The 10,681-nt window shown below is 39.4% G+C and overlaps 1 protein-coding gene across 3 annotated transcripts in view; it reads left to right on the top strand.

The window, feature by feature from the left end:
• The first annotated feature begins 10,173 nt into the window (after window positions 1-10,173).
• Window positions 10,174-10,681, top strand: part of DCLK1 (doublecortin like kinase 1) — a 248,269-nt gene continuing 247,761 nt past the window's right edge. For all 3 annotated transcript variants that reach the window (XM_017818597.1, XM_017818599.1, XM_017818601.1), the window contains exon 1: window positions 10,174-10,466. The gene's annotated coding sequence lies outside the window, so the exon portion shown is untranslated. The remainder of the gene's footprint in view (window positions 10,467-10,681) is intronic.

Raw genomic sequence — 10,681 nt, 5'->3', positions numbered from 1 at the left:
GGATCTGTCTGTCAGACATTTGCTGAGACAGAAGTTTTCTGCACTGGTTCAGCTAAAGATACGAAACTCAGAAAATTCAGTAATGCTCAATTAAAAATGAGCTCCTCTAAAGTATGGAGCAAATACTGTCAAACTGAGTACCTACCTGAACTTTCAACATGTTTTTGGCAGTGCAAAGGTGTGGGCCATCCATTCTCCCAACAGAGACTACACACACTCTCTGGAGAATCACTGCCAGCCTGCTACCATTGGTGAGCAAATCCATTCATCTGCCTCCTCCCCACATGCAGCCACTGGAAACTGTAATCAAATTGGACAAGAGGAGAGAGCTCAAGTACCTTGAATTCCTTAAAGTGTTATGAAGTGAGGCAGCTGGCTAGAGGGAAAGGGTATTTGTGTCTGTGCTGAGGAAAAGATCAAGAAGCTCACTCACCATTGGACATCAAAGAATCAATGCAGGCAAGATGTTCTACTGACTGAACTCCATTTGTTCTGCTGCTCTGGGAACAATTTTTTTAGATCTGTCTTAAAAGTGAGGGAACTTTCTACAACTGATGATAAACTTTGCTTAACCACTTTTACATTATTGGTGACTTTCATCTAGCTAAGTGATCATCATGGTGTTGTGCAATGCATTTATCACTTCTGGGTTTATTCCCTTTTGCAGGTTTAATACAGTGTTTTACTACAAAAAAAGAAGTCCAAGTTCTTTACTAAGAATGCAAATTTAAACTATTTCAGGCTGATATTTTTATTTTAGTTTTGAGGCACATTTTTTTGCACCTTTTGTTCCTCAAAACACTTAAATAGCTCAACTAACATGGGAAACAGGTAAAAAAGTTATAATTTTTTAACAGCTTCTATCTACCAACTTCTGCTGTGTACTAGCTTAGACAATGCTCAAATCTAAGATGCTAAAACCAGAACTAATACTCCTCAAATCATTTGTAAAATATTTTGAATCATAAAGACATTATATATACTTAAGTAATTGAGAAACAAGAAAAGTGCATTTTCTGAAAGATTAGCTGTCAAATTTTACATTGCTTCAGTTTTCAATAAAAGGCCAAACAGCAGTGGAAAGCTATGCTGATGCTAAGAGGGAACAGAGGAAATATTCACATAATAACTTAAAAGAATCCTCATTAAACAATCAAAACTCATACACATATTGAGGATATTGAGGTTTCATGTTTTTCCTCTGCTATGTGTAAGAAATAATACTTTATATTAAGTTACTTGACATCTTAAAATGATTGAGCCTCATGTTTTCTGCATGGTTTAGTACTTTCAAAGTGGGACAAGTAATTATCTCTTACATAACAAACCATCTGCATGGATATAATTAAACATTTGCTCAGTTGTTTTTGATATTAAACCAGAAAAAGAATGTGTTTAAGAAGCATTTATCATGCAAAAGATGTCAAAATCAGCTGAAAATCCATCTATAATATCCTGGTTAGTTGCTAAGCTTTTGAAGGGGTCTTGAATAGATCTTGAATGTGATGCTGCATAACTCAGGTTGACATGGTAACATGCATAGTAAGGAAAATCTCAGCTTTATTATCAAGTTCATTTTAATTCCCTCCCCTTTTCATATGCTCCCTTCAGCTTCTGGAGTAAATGTATCTTAAGAGTCTCTGATTGCAACTCATAATTATTTGGCACAATTAAGATGGTGTACTAGTCTTTTATTTTGTAGGCAAGAGAATACTAGCAGGTCTATGAGATGAATCCCTAGCAGCATTTTTTTTTACGGCCATGTTAAATTTAGAGCTATTCTGAGAGAGATTAGGTGTATTGCTTGGTTAAAGGGATATTTGCTATATTTGGAGTGATCTGGCAGCACCGTGCCTGAGGAAACAGGCAGAAAAGAAATTTTCTCAATGTAGGTATTCTAACAAACATATAAGCTCTTAAGGGTCAATGGCCACAGCCATAGGTCCTGAAAACTCTTGTTGAGAAGACAAGGCCAGAAAAGCCATAGCTTGAGAACACAGGCTGGAAGAATGATAGCAGGGTAAAAAAAGGACCCTGTAAGACAGAGACAAATTGAGTTTTCAAGGACAAAACTGAGAATTAGTCAACACTTCCGGTATATTTTGATAAAAACGAGACTTTGTAGACGACCATCACAAAATTGTATGTCTTAAAGGAATATAAACATATCTTTAGATTTTTTTTTGTTAAAAAAGATCTTTCTAAGAGCTTTATTTCTTCTGCAAAGCACACCATACTTCATACATTCCTTAATTATCTTCTTCTGTGGATGGGAGAGCACTGCAGATTGGTTTATGGTGTGGGATGTGTCTGGCACCTTATAACATGTGATTGAGCAGGGGGAGGAAGGGAGGGAAGGAAGTAACTGCAGAGCTAGGATGTCATCTGAGGAACATGATAGACTAGGAAAGCAAAGTATTATACTGCATGAATGCATGAGGCACAGAAAGAGATAAAGAGGTGTGACACTTCACAGGTCTACTGGATACCCAAAGGTACTCAAACTCATCCAACCTTTTCAGTAAGTTATGGATGACAGAGTACTTCAGCTCCAAGACTGACTGAGGGATAGGAGAACTGTGAGATTCCACAGAGGATAAATTAAGTCAGTGACCAAAAATATGCTTAGCTGAAGCTTTCCCTGCAACCTTGACATGGGTTACTCTTCAACTCCCAAAGTAACTTACTGCTTAGAAAAGTGAGATATTACCATCACACTAGACAGCAGTGTTACGGAGTGAGAAATTAGTGCTTAAGCTTGTCACCTGGCTTTACAGGGAAACCTCAATTTACCATGGCAATATTGACATCACTGTGAGAGATCTCTTACAATGGACATATAATTAAGGAATTAGAGATACTTGAAAAGGAACATGACCAATGAAAGAACAGAAAAGATCTTCCTCTTCTGTGATAACTGTGTAATTAGAAGTTCCATAGAAGTTCCACATATCTACTTAATGTCTGATTCCTTCTACAGTGGCATTCCAGAGCATCAAAAAACAGTCAATTTTTTAAACTGAGAAGTAGGTTTTCTGTTGTTTAGATAATTCTAAATGTAATAACTTTGATAAAATTAAACTGAGCAAACAAAACAAGAATAATTGTTTGGAGGCAGTTCCCCTAGGCCTACATCACCCAAAAAGGAAGAAAAAAAAAAGATAAATTTTATTGTCACGATCTACTGCTATTGTCACTATCATAAATTAACCATTAAGCCTAAAGAAATACTGCTTTTTCCACAATAAATTCCCTTATTGAAGCTTCACAAACTTAAACCATGCATGATTTAAGGTTCTTTAAAGAGCTGTAATTCTGTTTGTGTAAAACAGCCCTTCATAAATTTTCAAGGGATATTTTACACTAAACTTTCATATACTAAAGCAAAATTAATTAGTTATTCAAAACAGTGGACTCTGAATTCCACTTTCACGGCAAATTAGGTTTTGCTTTGTTACTATCTAAGACCATGTGGATTAGCTTTCTTAATACTACTTTCCTTCCTATCCACAATGATTTGAATGTAATCTTAAAAACTGTCTTTGAGTTCTTTATGGCTATTAATTGCAATAGCCTTTTTTTATTCTTTTTATCAAAATTCTTGTGTAAGGCTATATGTGAATATATTTCACATTGACTGCACCTAAACCTTCAAAATATAATCACAGGGACAAGCAGAAGAAGAATTATCACCAGTTACCCTATTTTCTTCTAAACCTCATTAATTTCCCCACCTAAACATAGTTACCATATAGATAACAATGACCTTATTTCTGACTAAGCTGACAATCAAGAGAAATTTAAAATTAGAGCAAACATCAACCTACCCCAGCCCAGAGCTTTTGCCCTACGTTTTCTAACAAGTAATTCTAAAACAGCCACTCCCGAAGATATTTCATTTTGAATCATTCCAGATCATTGTCATTTAACCTGAAGACTTTTCAAGCTCAAGTTTTTAATGAACTTTTGGGTAATTCTAGTTTGGTGCAGTAGAACTGGAGGCACCTGGAACTGTCCAAAAGGGTATTGTGTTTGGCCGATTTCAGTTTTGTATCTAGGTTTCTAAAGTCTGAGTACACTTTTAGGCATTTAAATTCTTTCTTCAGGGGAAGGTGAGAAGACTATCAGTTATGTTTAGTTGTCTTTCTGTTTAGGTTATGTCAAAGAGTCTCTAAGTTTCATTCTTTTTCCTTTGTGTATACTAATTTGGTTATCTGTGCATCCCTGACACAATCTATGATGACTATGGAATATTATACTTTGATGTGATTTTACCTTGAGCCATGTTACCACAAGAGTCACAATTCATGGCTAGGCTTTGCGAACAAAGATTTGGGAAGGACTCTACCCACATTTGCTTCAAGTGCACTGGTGGCTTAAGAGGCCAATGTGAGATAGACACATCCAGTTGCAAAAGGCACAGCAGAAAGACTCCTTAGGTGGTATATTCTGCAGGACACGATTCTTTCTGCGTTGTCTTTCCTCCTCGAGAGTGATCCTGCGTGCGTTCTCAAAAGCATCAGCAGCGTTATAGATGGTGTGTCTCCAGGCCTCCCGATTGGAGGCCAGAGTAGACCAGTGGTGATGATTAATATGGCCAAGGCTGAGATGTTGTTTCAGGGAGTCCTTGTATCTTCTCTTCGGGGCTCCTCGCTATAGTGTATCCCTTCTTCTCCTCATAAAATCCTGCCTCAGCTACTGTGATATTCCAACCCTCTTCTGACTGACCAAACCCACATTGCAAAAAAAATTATTTGGGGATTTACTTAAAAAGTGCCAATAGTTGGTGAAATATATCACCCTCTAAATCCTTTTGGGAATCAGGTCCTTTTTAAAAGTAATATTTGTAAAAATTTTGTTCCAACCCTATCCCCCCTAACTTACTTTTTGAACACTGGTAAACAAAACTACTACATATGCTCTTCTTAGGTCATTCAAAAAAACAGTTTGTGTATTTATATTCATAAAACATTCCAGCTTTATCTCCAAATGAAAAAGACATTTCTGAAATCTTCAGCTTAGAGCATGTGAATACAACTAAGATCGAGTTAAGGTTACTGTTGACATACATATTCTAAATTATTTAAAATGCTGCTGCTAAAGGTTACCAGTCAGCAAAGAATATCAATTCACTTTAATTATTTTGAACCAAAGATGAGCAAAAATTAAGATTCTGCACTTCAAAATTATTCTAATTCAGCTTCTTGGCAACCTGGAAAAGAGAAAGATTATAGGAGAAGTTTATTCAGATATACATCTTTCTACACTACATGGCAATGGAGAATATTTTGGAGATGCATGGAGTGGTTTCACAGGTAGGATTTGACCTGCCACATGCATGGTTCATTTATAATTGATAATCCCAAATTACAGGTTCAATTTGTTAACCAATATGGGCAAGAAAATCAAATCAGAAAAACAGCTCTTTAAACACGTCCTTAATAATACCTGAAATAGTAATAGTAATATTTGAAACATCTCAACAATATCTGAAAGAAAAATAAGAGACATAAATTTGATAAACCATGTTGAAGGTCTTTTGTTGACGTAGTGAAAATATTGATGGAATATCAGAAAGTGAAATGAGATAATTTTCCAATACTGAATGTGTTCACTTTATAATGGGACCTCTTTCTAGTGGGGAAACATATAGAAATAACTTTAAGAATGTTTTATCCAGTGACTAGCAAGTAATTAGATCTGCTGTATGCAAAGAGAATTAACTCCCGATTTGTAGTCTAAAAAGATGAATTTCTTGAAGAAGTCAGTTACAAGCCAATAAATGAGCAAAAAAAGTCTTTAACATTGAATGGTTTTACCACTGAAGAGAAATATAGATCAGACAATATAGCAAAAGCTTTTCTTTTGCCCATTGGACAATTAAGTTTGGACAAGTGAAATATCAACAACAGACATATGACAAATTATCAGTGAGAAATTTTACAGCCAGAAATACTAAGGAGAAAGAGAAATTAAAAAAATATATTTTGAATAAAAATTAATCCTAGAAAAATGATAGGATTGTTATTAGAAGAGAACAGTTGAAATTGTCAATAATGATTCAGAACATAATGTGGTCATCATGTATGCATAATATGGTTCCATCCTAGTCAGGAATGTAATATGCTTTTGCCTAAAATAATATGCAAATAATTTTTCATACATGAGTACTTTAAAAAGAAATTATTACTGGTCTGCCTGAACATTTAATGTTGCTATTCAGAAAACAGGAGGATGCTAAGGAAGTATTAAAAACATGGATAAAGCTAGGGTTACATTTGAACAACAGAAAAATATGATCTTGGTTATATAATTCTATCTATGCTGGAATCACTAACAGGTAAAACAACTGAAGGCCTGGTATGTGATGCCATCAATACAGAAAATGATTGTGTAATTAGTGACAGTGAGCATGTCAAATTGGGCTGGGTAAAATTGTTGAATATGATTGATAAAGATGACTACACTGACATATCCTTCTGTAAAGCAACAGACACACAGCAGTATATCAATCTAATTAGAGTGATTAGCATTATACAAAATCACTATAACACGTAATAATTAATTAAAAGCCAGCTAAATAGAAGATCTGCAAAAGTAACCATAAACAGCTAATCATCATCCCCTGGGTAATCTGGAGGAATTCATATAGTTCTGTTCTTTTTCATAAGCGAGTTCTTCCCAACGTGTGGCTGGTGCCAGGACTCCGCCACCCCACCCCACACCTCTGCAGTGCTCAGCTGGCTGGTGCTGCTCCAGTTGCTCAGATCCCTGCTGGGAGCTGGCACAGACTGTTTGCTGAACTGGGCATATGCGACGGCACTAGCACCAGTTCCCTTGGCCTGGTTTGGCATCCTGAGAGCTGAATGCCTCCCTGACATGAAGTGGAATGAGCTATAAACATACCCTTGATACCGCTGCCTTGGGGGATTGAGCCCCACATTTTAGAAAATGCTGTCCTCGGCTACTACATAAATTTATGAGTGATCCGAAGAAATATTTAACAGCATTAACTGTAAAATTTATAGATGACATCAAATGCATAAAGCACTAAATAATGCAAATAAAAACCAGCTTTTCTATAGGGAAATTGACATCCTTTAGTAAGCCAGGATCATTTGAACATGCTTTTTGAGACAGCTGAATGCAAGGTCATTCAGTAGGAACAAAGAATGTAGGTCACGTTTAGAAGACTGGAGACAGTGTCCTGGAAAGCAGTGACTCTGAAAAGGATTTAAGGGTCACAGTGGTTAGCCATCTAAAGAGAAGCTCCCAGAACAATGTTCTAAGGCATTTGGTATAGCCTTCAGATACAGGAGTGTTGAGTGGTGACATAACTGTATCCAATTCTAGTTTGACAAAAGTGCTTAAAAATTACAAATGTTCAGAAGAGCACTGCTGGAATACTGTTAGATCTGAAAGTCTTGATTAAGAATAACAGAGATGAGAAGTCCAAGTTACTTATTTTATCCAAAGTGGGATTAAGAAGTGACTGTTTTGTGGTTAATAAAGATGCATTACAAGGGCTCAGGAAACGCAATACTTCAAAGTCTGTCCAACAAGGAAAGATAATTTTGTACTAGCAAAACTATGTTTTGTTAACAGGGTGACTATATTAAACTCTATTAAATTTTATTTAAGCTTTATTTCTATTTAGAGTGGCATTGTTTTAATTTGAGAACAAACAAATGGAAAAAGCTAAAGAAAAACATATTTTAAAGTGCTTTAAAAAGAAAAGCACTGTAAGCATGCTTGACGGAAGCAATCAGACTGTACACTATAGTGTTGTGTCTTCATGTTAGACACAAAACTGCAAATGAACAAAACAACACATTTTAAAAGATATTTTCCTACCAGGTTTATACTTTTTAATTGATTTATATTGTATTCTTTTCTTTGCTTTTAAATATAATTGGAGTGAAGATCTTCCTTGAACATCTGTGAAATATTTTGCACACTTAGGCTAGACGTAAATAATACATGTTAGAGAGATGTAAACACCAATGGGAGAAATAAATTATGTACGTGAACACGGGGCACTATAGCTAAAGTAATGAGTTGAAACATAAGAAACTTCCATTAACCTGATCATCAGAAAAAAATTCCTTATAACTGGAAGAATTCAACTTCGAAGAGATGTCTCCTTTGGGAAGAAGAAGCCCCATTACTCGAGACATTTAAAATGAACTGGACAAAATAGCAGTGAAAAATGTTAAAGAGCAATCCTTTGTCAGAACCATGATAGTATTTTCCATCTCTAATCTTTGTGATCTCCTGGTTTTTCTTATAATTTAAGATGGTCATGAATATTTTACTTGACTGTCGACCTACAAAAGAAGTGGTTTAAAGACTAGAATTTTGTTACAAGACTATCAGAATTATTTTTAAATTAGTTTCCATTCTCCCATCGGGTGTACCGACATAACTAATATCACTGTATCGGTTACGGTTAAACAGAGACCAAGAGGTTTTCAAAAACAATAGACTAAAAAGCAATGTAGCTGTTGAAATACTCAGTGTGGGGGTGCTCCTCTTCTAGGATCTTGCATCTGAAAAACAACAGCCTTTATAGTAAAGTGACTCTGCACCCATTGACCATAAACCAAGAATTAAGTTCCTTAGAACAAGATCTACAAATACTAAGCTAGGTGGTAAGAGCGTGCTGAGGATAGAGTGGTACATTGAATTCTGAATCTTTTTGATGTTCAGGTATTTTAATGCTGTTACTTCCTTGAGCAGAGGTTTTTCTGAAGGTTTTAGGTGCTCATTTCCCTTTCAAAAAAAAACCTAACCTAATAAAAAAAGTGTAGCCAGAAGACTCATGTCTCTGCTCTATACTTTAGTGATTAAAGAACTTCTCCAGGATGATGAAGACAGAGAACAATTAGTTTTTCTCCTTTAGGGAATCTCCTGTCTCCTAAGAGCCTATATGTGGACTACTCAAGGGGAAAAAGGAAAGACAGGGTGTGCTCCTTTCCTTTCTTCTTTTGAGCCTCTTACACTTTTTGTAGACTGAAGGCTTCATTTGCCTTCAGACAGATTAAGCAGGAGCCTCTATTCTGATTAGAGGAATAGATGGGAGCAGGGCACCCTGGGCTTAAGTCCCTGCTCCACTGATTGTCTCTGGATTTATGGACATAAAACATATAAATTGTCCGTAATACAGACACACAAATCCATCTTTTGTCCTTCCCAAATGAATGCCATAAACCACGAGGTTATAGACTAATTCCCTCTCTCTGATCTAATGCATTTTTAATTCTTTCAAAGTGTAGCAGCTTCAACAGAAGGGACAGACTGTGTTTTCTTCCCTTCCATGTCCCCCTGGACCATGCATGGGCTGTTTACCTGACAAAAACAGAGTTGAAGTCTTTGTTGCACAAACAACAAACCAGATCCTTCACCTCGAGAATGTTTTAACCACTGAGATTTTTACATTAAAGTGAAGAACAACCAAGCCTGTGAGTAGAAAGCACCAGCTATGGCTGAATTTTTGTGTGGAGATTGCCTTAGCAAACATGCTCCAAGACCGGAGGGGCTAAGGCCATAAGAGGAGTGACTCAGTCAGATGAAGCCTGAGATGCCCTCGGGCAAATACAGCTTCTGGGAAATTTAAGGATAAAAACTCTAGCAACTGTGGATGTTAGTCACCTCCAAGGTCAGCTGTAACTAAGCAAGTGGTGTGAATAAGCATGGCTTCACTGGTTTTCATACCTAAATTCCACATCAGTCCCACCTTCAGCACCCAAACCCTGTCATGGGGCTTTGGGGACTGAAGGCGAGCTTCATGGAAATGTCAACTCACACATTTGGTAAAATCACTTCTCAAGGCGTTTTTTGGACGCCGGGTCAGCTGGCCCCGCCAGGCACGGCCCTGCCTCGGGCACCGGCATCTTCCGATCGGGCATGTCTCGCTGGCCGGGTCTCCCCGGGGCGGAGGGAGGCGCCGGGCTGGCGGCTACCCGCGGTGCGACCAGAAATTCCGCCCCAGGAGAGCCTGCTGGTCCCGGGAGGGCTACCCTGGCACCCGCGCTCCGCGGGCAGGGCGCGCTGCCCAGAGCGGCTCCAGCGCCGATGGAAGATCGGGGCCGCAACCGGAGGGAGACAGAGAGGGGGAGAGAGCGGCGGCGGCGCCGCCCTCTGGAGTGCGCCTGGGAGAGGCTGGTGTGAAGAGCCGCATTTCAATGAGGGCCGGGCTAATGCAAATCACTGCAACCGGCAGCAGCAGAAGAAAGGCGAAGCAGCTGCAGCCCGGGCTCCCCAGCAGCGCGCTACAGCCAGGGGAGGCGTAACAAAGGCAGTGGAGCCGCTTTCTGCGGCAACTCCTGCGCCTGCAGCCGGGTGGTCGCCGGGGGGAGGGGGGAGCCTCCGCTCCTTCGCCGCTTCCCATTCCGAGCCGCCGCCTTCCCTCCGCGCCCCGCCGGCAGGTCTGAGCGAGGAGGTGCCCGCCAGGCTGCGGAGAACAGGTAAGGACCGGGGCCGTCCCTGCCCTCTCTCTCCTGCGCGGGGGCTGCGGCGTGCGGGGCCGCCGGGGCGCGGTGGCCGGCGGTGCGGGGCAGTGCGGTGTGTGCACCTGTGCCCATTGTGCGGGGCGGCGGCCTCGGCCGACACCGCGGCGCTGGCCCCGGGCGGCCCCGCGTGTGCCGGTGCGTGTGCGGGGGCGCGGGTACCCGCCGCCGCC

The sequence above is a fragment of the Lepidothrix coronata genome, unplaced genomic scaffold (genome assembly GCF_001604755.1).
Source record: "Lepidothrix coronata isolate B3197 unplaced genomic scaffold, Lepidothrix_coronata-1.0 Scaffold69, whole genome shotgun sequence".
NCBI lineage: Eukaryota > Metazoa > Chordata > Aves > Passeriformes > Pipridae > Lepidothrix > Lepidothrix coronata.
Note: the sequence above shows the minus strand (reverse complement) of the source record. Positions and strands in the feature narration are given on the sequence as shown.